The sequence below is a fragment of the Pan troglodytes genome, chromosome 10 (genome assembly GCF_028858775.2).
Source record: "Pan troglodytes isolate AG18354 chromosome 10, NHGRI_mPanTro3-v2.0_pri, whole genome shotgun sequence".
Lineage (NCBI taxonomy): Eukaryota > Metazoa > Chordata > Mammalia > Primates > Hominidae > Pan > Pan troglodytes.
In genome coordinates this window covers 36639290-36654236 of record NC_072408.2, presented here as the reverse complement: position 1 = coordinate 36654236, position 14947 = coordinate 36639290, and the positions used below count along the sequence as shown (strand labels likewise).

Genomic DNA, 14947 nt, shown 5'->3' with positions numbered 1-14947 from the left:
ATCCACTACACCAAAACCCAAAAATCACTTTTACAGAAACCTATCAATTAATGGGCTTATATCCAAACATCCAATGTAAGAAATCAAGTATTTAATAAGTTAGGATTATATAGTTTGATTCAATAGAGACTCATGTTACATAGATATTGTATAGATACTTTACTGAGATTTTTCATTTTTCTTGTAATGGACTCCTTTGCTTAACAGTGTTCTGGGTTACAATTACTGTGTTCATGTTGTATATGGAAGAACAGACCCAGAATTACTTTATGAGAGAAATCGTAATCTTATTCCTAGACAGCCCTCCATTCAGCTATGGAAATAATTTTGAAGTCTAAGTAGGCTCTTGAATGAACTACAGAAGATAGCCACCTTCTTCCTGCTGCCCTTTCTCCCAGCTCAGCTTCTAGCTGGGTTCCAGTTTCTTATCTTAAAGTAAAAATACAACTAGTGCTTACCTCATAGAATTATCATGTTGATTAGATAAAATATTTAAAGCACTGTGTGCCAGACAGTATGTAGCATTCAGTAAATTCTCAATAAATATTAGCTGTTTAGATACCTGCATATTAACATAGTAAAAGCTCTAAGAAGTCCTTTAGTGAAAACATTTACTTTGCTTAACTTTATCTCAACATTTCCTTATCTTATTAGAGCCTATTTACAACCCACTATTGACTTTGGAAACAGGCTATTTGACAGGTATGCTGCCTGCCTGGCCACGTTATTTTGCCCTTTTGAGGGGTGTGTGTGTGTGTGTGTGTGTGTGTGTGTGTGTGAGACAGAGAGACAGAGAGAAAGAGAGAGAGAGAGAGAGAAAGATAGAGAGAATTGTCATTTGCCATTATGCCACTGGCCAAGTTGAAACATATTTTATAAAAACATAACTATGATACTTCCTGTTTTAGATATTGAAGAGTTCAATTTGGTGACATTGCTCCCTACATCATACATTGTATCCTCCTTATAGGAATCCTCTGCATTAATTGTTCCTCTATATCAGATCAATGAAAAGCAATAGTCTCTTTATGATGTAACTTTTTAAAATTAATTTTTAATAGACTACTAACTATAAGCAAATAATTTAGAGTCTACATAGCAAAGTATTTTTTTTTCTTTTTCGTGTCATCCTTGCACAGGGGCCATGCTAATTGTCTCTGTATCATTACAATTTTAGTATATTACTGCTGAAGCAAGCATGCAAAGTCATTTTTTAATGATAGCTTTAACATCTACACTACTCAGAATAAAAATAACATTTTATTCCTTGTTTCTAGCAGGGTCTCTGTCAACTAGTAGGAAACCATTAAGTGCTTTCCTAATAAAATAATAAAAGCAGTTAACAATCACCATATTTATTTCATCTAGATAATTATGTTTGTAGTTATAATGCAAATATTCTAAGAAAATTGTTTATATTGTTTAAAAACAGCAGGTTATATAATATTTTACACTTGAAGCGGCCTATGAAAATCCACTCTCTACCGCGCTGCTCTCCACCACATGACCTCTTCCCAAAATGTCTCGACTTTGTTCAGGTTTCTCTACTTCTTTGCACTCAAAGAATTCGACCCATCCCTGGTAGCAGGAAGTGAATCCTGATTTGTCTAAGCTAGCAGATGGAGGTTCCATTCTACCAACCAATAATTTTAAAGTATGGGAATAGTTTGTAGTTCTGGCCAATTGTATGAGAAGAAAAATATATTGGGGGAACACTTGGAAAATTTTCTTCACTTTTTAAAATCAGAATATAAAAAGAGTTAATCTCCTTTGCTGGTGGTTATCGTTGCCATGTCTGGGTGTGATGTCTGGAACTCTGGGTAAGTCAAAGAGCAAAGTCAGTAAGTGCAGGGGTCGGCGGTAGAGCAGAGATACCGGAATAAACTAAGTTGTTCATTTTCTTTTCTCATCACTGGAATAACCAATCCTGAAGTTGTCCTTTCCTGTTATTTTCTGAGTTTCTTAATTAGTGAATTAGTAAATTTTCAAATAAAACCCAACTAAGGCTATTGAAACCGTGATTTTGTGTCACCTGTAGTCGGAACATCCTAACTGCTATACTCATCTGGCTCCCAACACTTTTACTTGGAATTTTAAATCACCAAATGTACTTTTTGTATTTTAAACTTGTTATGTGTGATACTTTTATTTTCCTCTTATTTCACTAAGATTACAGATGCTAGACAACCCTTCTCTCAGATTCATTGGCATTTTGTTAAATTGAATTTCTTTTGCCTATCTTGAGAAATGTTAATCTGAATAGAAATGCTCTATTTTTAAACAGAAACACTTGTTAAAGTTACACTTCTAGAATACATAAATGTGTGGAAACTTTAGAAGCGATGAACACTTTTCCCTGATAAATGTCCCACTATTTTTGATTCATGGTGATTTTGTTTTCTTCCACATATATTAAAAACACAGAACATTTCAGTCTCCTACTTTGGCAAATCTCAAGTAAACACTCCAGAACTGGCAAACTGATTGCAATCGAGATATTCTTTACAAATATCTTTAATTGCACATTTCAAAACTAAGTCCTCCTGGGCTTGAAATTTCTCTCAAGAGAATGTATCATGTGGAGTTTAGTAGAAGGGGCAAGCGCTTGCATTGCTCCTTATTCCTCGTAGTGGTATTTGTATGTCTCGGTATTTTGGATTTGAATATCCTGCTGGAATCTGTCTTTACTTTTCTGCTTGTGAAACATACTAAATAAGGTAGAGGCTATTTCCCTGTAGGAAAAAATAAGCCAAAGGCAATGAATTCTGTCTTTATCTTGTAACGTATCCTTCCCATTAAGAGAAATCCATTATATGAAATATTACATACACTGACAGCTGAAATAAAAATTTTTATTGGTTTAGTTTAGGGATTTGAGAAAGGAAAAAAGAAACTCATCCACCAGATAATTCTAAACTGGTAGCATTTTTATTCAATTGTGACATGATTAATTTTTTATCCATGCTAAACTTCTTCCACCAATTTCGATTTGCAAATTCAAATGAGTGTCAATAGACTGAAGCTTATTTGTATGACTTCCTTTTAATTACCAATTTCACACATAGATAGACAATTGATGAAAAGTAGAGACAATGTCTTTGAATAAAGACAGATGAAAACTTTGTACTTAAGTTAACTATGGGAATTACTAATTGAGTCAGCAAGTAAAAATTTGAGTCACCATTAGGATCGGATGCAATTTTTTTCTGTGCAGTTACTGATATGTGTGTACTTACTTATTGCTAAACACAGTTTCTTCAGAAGTTGGTCAACTACTTTAGAAAGAAAACTTGCATATTCTCAGGGAGGCTATGCTATAAAATCCAATTATAATTTTTCTCCCAACAAAATTTTAGATTTCCGAAAAAATACATTCATAAGAATTTTTTTAACCATATTTGTTGAAGCCTAAACTTCTGGAGTTTACAAATAGATTTTTGTTTCACCAAATGTCTTCCAAAAGCAGTAATAGTATCCAAAATGTAATTGCATACTCATGGAAAAGGGTCTGTGTTCAAAGTAATTTTGTAAACAAAGCCTAAACAAAGTTATACTACAGAACTTCTACTGCAGGACTTCTCCAAGCTTTTAAATTGATAACGTTTATTGTACATATCAAAAAGGGGATAACAGAGATAGTATTTTTCATACTTGTTTCACCTTGGAATCCTACTGGCCACATGCAGGCACATGTGTGTGTGTGTGGCGGGGGATGTGTGTTGTTAGGCATCCATCACTGTGTTTCAAGATATCCTGTAAGACACAACTTAGGAAAATAAGAAAAAGTATCAAGATGAGCGTCTTTAGTTTATTCTCACAACTTTGGGGAAACCTGAGTTGATTAAATAATGATGAAATATGTAAAGTTTACTAAATGGGGTACATTTGTACATGGGTGTTTTATTGATTTAAATATTGCTATAAGCTATGACTCTGTAAAATTTTTTGTCAATGTTTAGTAATTTTTTCTTATTAAACTTATACAAGGCCTTAGTCTCATAAATTTAGAAAGCATTTGAGCCATGTTTATATATTAGTACATTTTTCCAGTGTTTGAAGGAAATGTCTTCTCTTTAGTATACTAGGATGTTTATTAAGCGATGGCTTCATATAATACAAAGATTAATATAATTTGTAAAATTAAATATCTTGGTCATTTACTCCCATATTTCTGGCACTTGCAATTAAAGAAAATGTATAGTCCTTCCTTCCCCACAATACATCATTTGCTTGTCAAGAAGTATTTTTCACTATAAACAAATATTACTGTAAACAAAATACCTTGAATTTATATTTAAGAAAATCTCTTTTAGCCCTCTTATTTATGAACTAGCCATCTACTTCTATTTAGCCATCTATCGTCATATCTTTGGTGAAGGAACATCTCTCAATTTTCTGCAAAGGACTAAACCTACTGGAATCATGTTCCTTCTCTCCAGATAACTTTAGCGTTCTCCCTGGGATTGCACAATTAGCTGGTCTGCCTTTGGTCTCTTCGCCTGGGTGAACGCATTTCATTAGTTTGTTAGAAAATGCTTCAATAAATTTAACTCTCCTTTTCCTTTTTTTTTTTTTTTTTTTTTTGAGACAGAGTCTTGCTCTGTTGCACAGGCTGGAGTGCAGTGGCGTGATCTCGGCTCACTGAAACTTCTGCCCCCCAGGTTTAAGCAGTTCTGTGCCTCAGCCTCCAGAGTAGCTGGGATTACAGGTGCGTGCCACCTGTAAAAAATTTTTTGTATTTTTAGTAGAGGTGGGGTTTCACTATCTTGGCCAGGCTGGTCTTGGACTCCTGACCTCGTGATCCACCCACCTCAGCCTCCTGAAGCACTGGGATTACAGGCGTGAGCCACTGTGTCCGGCCTCCTTTTCCTTTTTAACTTCAGTGATTTGCTTAATACATTATTGAGACATAATCAACTATAGCATCACTAGGGAAGAGTTAAGAATCGGGCTATTTTTCACCAGGAGGCCTGGATTGAAAACTCTTCACTATTATAAGCTCTGTGACTTTGATTGTAAACCAAATAATAACTCCTGGTTTGGTTTTCTCTTTTGTAAAATTGGAATCATATTTATGCGGTAGGGCTATTTCGAGCTTGTCAGTGTGTAGATGCCTGAATAAGAATGATGGGGTATTTCCAGAAAGTGACTGGCTCAGGGTGAACCAAGCTGAACTCTTCTCCGGGGGAGGTTTATGCAGGGGAAGCAGTGGTGAGAGCACCACCTACTGGGGTAGAGTTATGAAATAGACTATGTCTAAAGGAAGAGTTTTTACTGTAAAAAAAAAAACAAAAAAGGTTGTGTTATAGACAATTCCAGTCTACAATATAATAGAACGAGATAGGCACTTGCTCTTTCCTATTCTTTCTTGGTCTCACTGCTTTCTCTCCTGTTTCTTCTTGTCAAGCCTCCCTCTGTCTGACTCTAACCTCCTTATCCCTCTCTTTTTACCATAGTACTTTCTCATTATGTCACTACGACTTTGCCAGTGTATTAAGATATTATTTATTAAAGTAGTGTGTATTCCATCTTCCCCATCCTAGGTGAGCTCATATGGCAGCCTCCAAAGGTAAATACTAGGAAGACTGAACCATAGTGGTAAAGACAAGAAGATAGTTACCAAAGAGTGACCAAAATTATGTTCTGTGGATATACTTGTGACATCCATAGAGTCAGGATGGAACAGGCTTGTCCAAGGTATGGAGTTAAAGGGGACACAAAGAAAAAGCAGAATGTGCTGTCCTAATGTGTTAAGATAAAGTTTATAAGTCAGAGAGTCCGATACATACTCATTGAAATGCATTTAACAAATGCTCATTGTGTACCTACTGTATGCTGCACATTGCTCTAGGTGTTAATTTCACAGTGAGATACTGTCTCTTTTTTCTTGGAATGTGTTCTTTAATGAGGGATAAAGACAATAATCACACAAACAAATGTAACAAATGTAAAAATGTAATTTGCAACTGAGATGAACAAAGAGATATAAGTGGTATAATGAGATCCCATAATACAAAAACTGACCTAGTCAAAGAGAAAAAAGTTTTGTTTAAACTGAAATCTGTAGGGTAAGCAAGAATGAACTAGATAAAGAGGAGAGGTGAACATTACAGGCAGATTAACAGCAGATGCAAAGGCTCTCCATTTCTCACATTTGAATTTGAAGAGCCACTAAAATGCCTAAGGCAAGATGTCAAGTAGAATTTATTATGTAGAGAGAAATAAAATAAAAATACATAATATGTAAAATATGTGTTAAAATATATGTTTTACATGCTGCCCATCCTAGGTGAGCTCACAAAATATATGTTTTGCATGTTGCCCATCCTAGGTGAGCTCACAAAATATATGTTTTACATGTTGCCCATCCTAGGTGAGCTCACATGACAGACTCCAGAGGTAAATGCTAGTAAGACTGAACTATAGTGTTAAAGGCAAGAAAGCAGTTGCCAAAGAGTAACCAAAATTATGTTGTGTCAGTATGCTTGTAACATGCTTGTGTCTGTGTGTGTGTGTATATATATATGGATATATATATATTTGGAGATATATATATGGACTTTCAAGAAAAAAATAAAAAGTATCAGATTGAAACTTCCTCATTTTCTTTACTTAAAACATTTCAACCTACCCACATCTTCACATGTCCTTTTTAATTTTATACTATCCTTTAGAGAACTAACATCTCGTTTTCTCCCTAAGGTGGCTTCTGCCACCTCTGCTGTGGGCTCTATTCCCTCTCACCTTTGGAGGTCATAAATAATAAATTTTTCTATTATTTAAACTTTTTCTCAATGTGCCATTCCCATTGTTTCTTAAATTGCTCAATCTTTACATTAAAAGAATAACAACTTATTAAAAAAGAACCTTACTTAGGGGATTTGAGGAGCTTCCAGGTTGGTGAGTACATCAAGCTTCCGGGAGAGTCCTGCCCAGAAAGGGCAAGGAAGCTCTCAACACCCCATTCTGATACTTTTTATTTTTTTCATTAAAATAGAAGTCAAGATGACGTCATGAGAGTAAGAAAGTTAAGGTTATTATAATGTTTGAAAAATAGTAGAAAAGGTTTGAGATAATAGTAGAGAATGTAAGAGAGAGTTAGAGAATCAGAGAAATGTGGCCATCATGAGGGCCCATTTGAAGTTGTTACTTCTCAATTTACAGTGGAATTCATACATTGTCTAATATGATATTTTTCAGGGTTCTTAGGATAATCAGTGCAAGCTTAGAGGAAACAGATGGTTAGGTTCATTAGAGTAAGGGTTTGGGCAGATGTGTTCAATTAAAAATTAAGAAGAAAGCATTAAGTTTTGCAAAAGGTTGCTGAAATGATGAACTTTAAAATCTAAAGAGGATAAGAAGTGAAGGGACCACCAAAACAGGTGGTCCCTATTTCTTGAAGAACAAAATGTGAATAAGCAAGTTGAAAAGAGAGGAGGTAGTATCTTATATTTTATTTTCAGTTTTATAGTTGTTGCATGTGTTGACAAGAGCCAAAGTATGATGGCGAGAGTAGCTAAATTAGAGGAAGAGAAAATTATCCAAGGCGAATAATTTGAAGACCTGGGAGGTCACTGGAGCAGACATGCCATTCATGGGGACACTTAAGTCACCAGGGCAATAGCTAGATGTCAGATACAGAGGATTTCAGAGGAATTCTGTAAGCCAGGCCATGAAATCCCTAACAAATGAAAGGGAACCACATAAAAATTGGTGAAGATAGTAACACTTATCAATGTAAATGTTGAAAGCAAAGAGAGTACTATAGCTGGGTACTATAAATCTCAAAAAGACTTAATTTTCTTAAAAAGATAGAGAAATTATGATTCAGCAGAAGCATCGACAATAGGAGGAGGGGCAAAGATTGCACAACTCATCCCCGAGATTAGTAAGGAATGAGAACATCCGCAATTTGAGAAGACTCCAGAGAAAATGGGATATGGCGCATAGAACCAGTTTCACTTAAGTCAAAAAAGCTGAAGGAGCATCTTAAAGACATATAGAAATCTTCTAGGAGATATTGCATTTATATAGGTCACAGTTTGAGGAGTCTGATTTGGGGGACCAGATTCAGGTGAATGAAATATAAGATTTTAGGAACCATAGTGCAGAAAATGATCAATAGAAAAGGGAAAAGTGTAAGAGGTAGAGGATGTAATGGCTTGTAGTCTACATGTTGACTGATAAAAACTGGAAAGTGGGCATAATGGATTTGGGTTCAACAGTTACTGCCAAGAAAGTATCCGGCACACAGAAGCTATATGAACATTTATTAGCTCAGCTGATAAAAATTCATGAACCAATAGAGAGGATTAAATATGATTATTTATGGAAATGCTTCATAAAATAGAGGGTAATATGTAGATATCCATTATTGAAATATCTGAATCAAATTTCACAAAACAATTAGTTATCAAATATCCTATTCTTACCCCTTCCAACGCTATAAGCATTATTCTCATGATTACTAGAGTTAGTAATAACAATACAGAAAAGCATATGATGGCATAGTATACATAAGATTTAAATTTGATCAAATTCTGTTCTACCTTGATTCTAGATTCTTCATTATGTGGTTTGAATTTTTAAGGTGCCTGATTGCCAAATTCCCTTCTTCCAGTTTTTTCTTATCCTAATTTTTGCTAATTCTGTTTACAGCACCATTTGACATTTTTACTTTGAATACGGAAAACAGTAAACCATATGGTGAGACTATTTTGTGTCAAATTAAGCATGCTCTTAGAGCCATGAATAATATGAAAATATGCATTTAAAGATTCATTCAAATACTGACTTTTTATTCGCTATATATAATATGTATTATGTGGTAATTTTATCCATATGCTAGATATTTTATATATATTATTTATTTATTTATTTAGACAGGGTCTCGCTTTGTCACCCAGGCTGAAGTGCAATGGTGCAATGATGGCTCACTGCGACCTTGAGCTCCTGGGCTTAAGGAATCCTTTCATTTCAGCCTCCTGAGTAGCTTGGACTACTACTATTACTGAGACTATTTTTTTATTATTAGTATTGTCAAGATGGGGTCTTGCTGTGTCTCCCCGGTTGGTCTTGAGCTCCTAGCCTCAAGCAATCCTCCCACCTTAGCCTCTAACAAGTGCTGGGATTATAGGTGTGTCCCACAGTGCCCTTGGCCACATATATTATTTGTAATCTTCATAAAAAGCTATAGAAGCAAGTTTTATTAATTTCATTTCACCAATGAGACAGCTATGACTTGGAGAGATTATGAAACCTATCCAAAGTCTCCAGTTTATGTAGTGATTGCACTGAACCTGAGCCTATCTGATTCCAAAGCACGTGTTCTTTAATAATACCATGTTGCCTCTAACTCATTGTAATCATCTTTTCTGATGGGATATGATTTCAAGGAATCTAGGGAAAGGATCTAGCTCCCTAAACATTTCCAACAGGTTATTGCAGTTTTGAATTTTCACCAATATGGAGTCAATTATTTGGGTTACCATTGGTATTTTTCTATCAAATAACTTCTATGAACCATAATATGTAGGCTGGAGTCACTCACACTTTAACATACATTTATTCATCAGATCTCTTTCTTTTTGAAAACAGTATTCAGAAATCATGAATGTTTGGTGTAGAAAGATAATTGGGTCAAAAAAAGTAATTTTGAGAGACAGCATTCTTCCTATGATGACTATTGGTAGGACAACACTGAGAATACTGGCTTGTACATAAGTTCTTGATACTGTAGGGTACAGTAACTTAGAGCAAAAATCAGAAATTATATATAAAAATGGCTTATAAATGAAATGCTTTCTTCATAATTTTGTTCACAATTAGGTTTACTTTACCCAGCTTTAAAAAATAAAAATAGCATGCACAGCAAGACATAAATTTTTGTACTCTGCTTACAAAAGGTGACCAAATATTTCAAATAATATTTGATTTTTGACACGTTAAAGATAACAAATGGATTTTTTCCATTTCTCCTATGCTTCAACAAACATCTATGTTGCTGAATAATTTTCCTTATGATGTGCACATTTTAAATAACTGATTTTTTAATAGGAATTAATTGTTAGTCTTCCACAAGTATTAACATCACAAGGTAGCTTTTACTCCCTTTTTTAATTCATCATCCCTCCACATTTATGTATTCCCTTTGAGTATGAGCTAACTGTCTAAGTATGTACACACATAAAACCAGATGCTCTCGGCATCAAAATGGGTTATATTGATTTATGAAAAAAGTAAGATAAATAATTTAACTTATTGTTTTTACTAAGTTATACAGAATTGTCATTTATTGGTTCACCACACATTTAAGAGACTGTTAATTTGTAGAAATCACGTATCTTGGTTAAATACAATATCTATACTATAATGTTTCAAATATATGTATGCATATGTGTGTATATATGTATACATATAAATCATATTACAAAGAAGAGGTATTGCCTTTATCTGTTTTATTGTCACTTGAATAACAGTAAAAAAAGTCTTACGTCTGCTATAATCACAGAACTTTGTCACAAAATCTGACAAATTTGTGTTATACATATTAATATATGTATTAGTCAGTTCTCATGCTGCTAATAAAGACATACCTGAGACTGAGTAATTTTTTAAAGGTAAGGGTTTAATTGACTCACAGTTTCCCATGGCTTGGGAGGCTTCAGGAAACTTACAATCATGGCAGAAGGGGAAGCAAACACATCATTCTTCATATGGCAGCAGGAGAGAGAAATGAGTGCCAAGTGAAGGGGGGAAGCCCCTTACAAAACCATCAGATCCTGTGAGAACTCACTCACCATCACAAGAACAGCATTAGGGTAACTGGCCCATGATTCAATTACCTTCTACCAGGTCCCTCCCATGTCATGGTGGGGATCATGGGAACTACAATTCAAAATGAGATTTGGGTGAGGACAAGCCAAACCATATTAATATATAAACTTGTAAGTAAATAAATCTTTTTTTCTTTTTTTTTTTTTTTTTTTGAGACGGAATCTCACTCTGTCACCCAGGCTGGAGTGCAATGGCGCGATCTTGGCTCACTGCAACCTCCACCTCCCAGGTTCAAGCTATTCTCCTGCCTCAGCCTCCCTAGTAGCTGGGACTACAGGCACATGCCACCATGCCTGGGTAATTTTTTGTATTTTTAGCAGAGACGGGGTTTCACTGTGTTAGCCAGCATGGTCTCAATATCCTGACCTCGTGATCCACCCGCCTTGGCCTCCCAAAGTGTTGGGATTACAGGCGTGAGCCACAGCGCCCAGCCAGTAAATCAATCTTAATTTTCCTGGTGATTGCAAGTTCTGCAAATTCAAGATATTTTAAAGTCTGCCTTCTTTCATAGTGAGATCATTTTGGTTTAATATTAAATGAGGGAATTCAGAAACACAGATTAGTTCAGAAAACATAAAAATTACACTCTGGCTTTGATTTTTTCCCATTTTCCCCCCTAAGTAACATGTGATGTGAAAATGAACTTTTGAGCCCAGACAAAAAAAAAAGATAGTCATGTGTATATTAGAACAGAATAAAAATAATTAGCATTTCACAATATTCTGAAAATTTGTTTTATATCCCCAAATTATCCATAATTAGATACTAATTTATTTATTATAATTTGTAGTGCCATCTGTAGACTTATAAATATAAGCTGAATTCATTCCTTGTAAACAATATTGTAGATTGTTATTTACAATATTTTGTTTTAACAAGAAGCAAGGACTTTTAGAGCATAAAACGTGCTTGCTTGATTCTATATCTCAGATGTTTTAGGTTCAAAGTTTAATTTTCAAGTGATTTGCTTTGATTGTGACACTTGAATAGGTTTCTTTCTGCCAGTCTCCTTACTTGAAAAATAGGAAAACAATATTGACCTTATGGAGTTCTCAGACTAAAAAGTCAATGAAAGTGGTAGCTATCCTCAACTGTGGTGGCAAGGAAAACTGTTGATCTAAAATGTTTAAGATCAGACCATCTGGGTCATGATCTGGATAGTCTGTTAATGCCAAACAACCATGAGATGTAACCAAAGATTCTTTTCTAACCTAATGGAAAACAGAATTGCTCTATGAGCTCTGGAGGGGAATACGTGAACAGTTTAACCAACTTGTACAAATTCAAGAAATGAAGATGACTATTTGTATTACAGGAAATTTTACTATGCCTTGGCCACACCTTTCATTTAGAGTAATTATTAATTCATGCCCCTCATATGATATATATGACACCTTTTCACTCTAACATGAAAAAACTGAAATACAGTTTTAAATAATCTGTTAGGTAATTGTCCAGTATTTTTTCTTTCAGACTGGTATCATAATTGAATTGCCCGATATTATTGACAATCAGATAATTTTATGAAGTTTGGAGACAATAAATAAAGAAAAGCTATTAAGATAGCACAGAAATCATTTTTGGCTAATAGCAGAACAAAATACTTCATAAACGTTTTTCTCTGTCACTATTATAAGTTGTCATTACTTTTTAAGAGAGTCAGAGGCAATGATATAATTTTAAGAGAGAAACTATTTAAAAGTCGTAAGTAACACAGAAATAAAACCTAAAATTAAAGTAATAATTAAATGAAATGATTATAAATAAATTACCAATAATAAATAACTTAAGGCTCTTCCACTTTCCTACCTTAGAGAAACTTGTCATTGGAGGTGGTGTTTTGCTTTCACTTTGTAAGGCTGTTGTGGCAATTGCATTAGATAATCTATCATCTAGTAAAGTATCTAGCATATTGTGCTGCAAGGATTATTTGTAAGGATTATTTTAGATAATGTTTTCTAAAATAAATAGAAAAGTGGCCAGGCGTGGTGGCTCATGCTTGTAATCCCAGCACTTTGGGAGGCTGAGGCGGGTGGATCACCTGAGCTCAGGAGCTCGAGACCAACCTGGCCAACATGGTGAAACCTCATGTCTACTAAAAATATAAAAAATTAGCTGGGCGTGGTGGCAGATGCCTGTAGTCCCAGCTACTTGGGAAGCTGAGGCAGGAGAATCACTTGAACCCTGGAGGCAGAGGTTGCAGTGAGCCAAGATTGTGCCACTGCATTCCAGCCTGGATGACAGATTGAGAAAAGTCTCACTACAGAATACTTTTTCTTAAAAAAAAAAAAAATAGGTGATTGGCATCAGTTTAGAGTATAATAAACACTCAATAAATGAAAGTCTATGGTTTTTAGAGTCTACATATATAGTGTCTGACATACAAAACTCTATCATGTTCATCCTATGACATTAATTGATTCAGGCCACACACACTTTTAAACCTTTGTTTCTGTACCTGCAATTCATTTCCTCTGTATACAATAGCATTTTGCCCCAACTTGTCTAAAGCCTCTTTCCTTTGGTGAGTTTTTTCCATTTACAATCCAGCCCTACTTATGCAGCTCTTCCTAGGAAGCTTAAACATCTTGGTCTGAGAAACATCTTTGTTTCTCAGACAGGCTATTGCCAACCACTAATTTTTACACAACTATAACCCAGTCTCTTTAATGTCACCACATCTAGTACTATGGTTTAGAAACCTTACTTGAAGCTCTTCTCAGTCATTCTCTGGTCTGGTTGAACTTGACAACATATTGAGGTCAGCTCCTGCTGTAAATTAGCCATAATGTCTGGGCATGCACTGTTGAACAGTCTCTTATTCACTGTTGCTATACATTTGTACAAATGTACACTGGTTTAAGTCCATAAACTAGCTTTATCCATAGTGCTTCTGAGCATTAGCTTTCTACTGAGCATTCTACTGAGCATTAGCTTTGAAAGAATATTAATGGGCACTCCTCCTCCTAAAAGGAATAATGTGATCAGGTTGTATCAGAAATGCTAGACTGCAATCATTCTTCTTTGAGGGTCATAGGATACCTTGACATGCCAACAAAAGATCTAGAGCAATCCTTCAACAAAGACACCTGTTTTATTATTATTTTATTATCATTATACTTTAAGTTCTGGAATACATGTGCAGAACATGCAGGTTTGTTACATAGGTATACACGTGCCATGGTGGTTTGCTGCATCCATCAAGATGTCATCTACATTAGGTATTTCTCCTAATGCTATCCCTCCCCTAGCCCCCCATCCCCTGACAGGCCTTGGTGTGGGATGTTCCCCTCCCTGTGTCCATGTGTTCTCATTGTTCAGTTCCCACTTATGAGTGAGAACATGCGGTGTTTGGTTTTCTGTGACTGCAAAGGCACCTGTTTAACAGAGATTAACAGAAGACTATGGCTGAAAAGTACAATAAAATTAACGGTAACCTCGTATAGTTTTATATTAAAATATTTTCCTACTCTTTTCCTTTATTGTCATACCTCATAAAGATAGCAAACAAATTAGCCAGAACCCCTTGCTTCTTCTGGCATAATATGCATGGAAGTAGCTCTTTTTGGGTAATTAACCCAGGTCAAAGTTGCAAATGGCAGAACTCAGAGCTTCCCGGACCACACACAGCAGGAAGCAGAAGGGAAAAATTATCAGTGCAGAGCTATTTGTGTAGCTCATTAAAATGTAGATCTTAGCCTAACCCCATATCTACTGAATCTGTTTCTCTGAGGGTGAGGCTCAATAATCTACATTTTAAATCAACAATCTAATTGTAAAAGCATGCCAGAGTCCATACTGAAGAAGTATCATGCTCTACCACAACGGAATAAAATAAATTCTAACTAAAAGTGTAATTTTGTTCCATAAACTTATACAACTCTAAGAGGATAGGCTCTCCTAAAAATGGACGATTGACAGGGTAGTGGGTAAGACCCAGATTAAAACACAAATTTTTCTGTAAATCTCCAAGAGCTTGGTTTACTTTTTTTGGAAATTATCTTTCTGTTTCCTCTGATGTTGACCTAATTCTTTTTTCTCTCACTCTACTGCTTCCCGCCCAGTCTTGGGTTGATTAGCATATCCTTTCCTTTTATGTCCTACATCAAAC

At 35.2% G+C, this 14947-nt stretch overlaps 1 non-coding gene across 1 annotated transcript; it reads right to left on the bottom strand.

Annotated features, from left to right (window-relative positions):
- Window positions 1–1094: 1094 nt before the first annotated feature.
- Window positions 1095–1199, bottom strand: LOC112205070 (U6 spliceosomal RNA). The gene has a single exon (XR_002938935.3). It is a non-coding gene; the product is annotated as a U6 spliceosomal RNA (small nuclear RNA).
- Between the last annotated feature and the right edge of the window lie 13748 nt (window positions 1200–14947).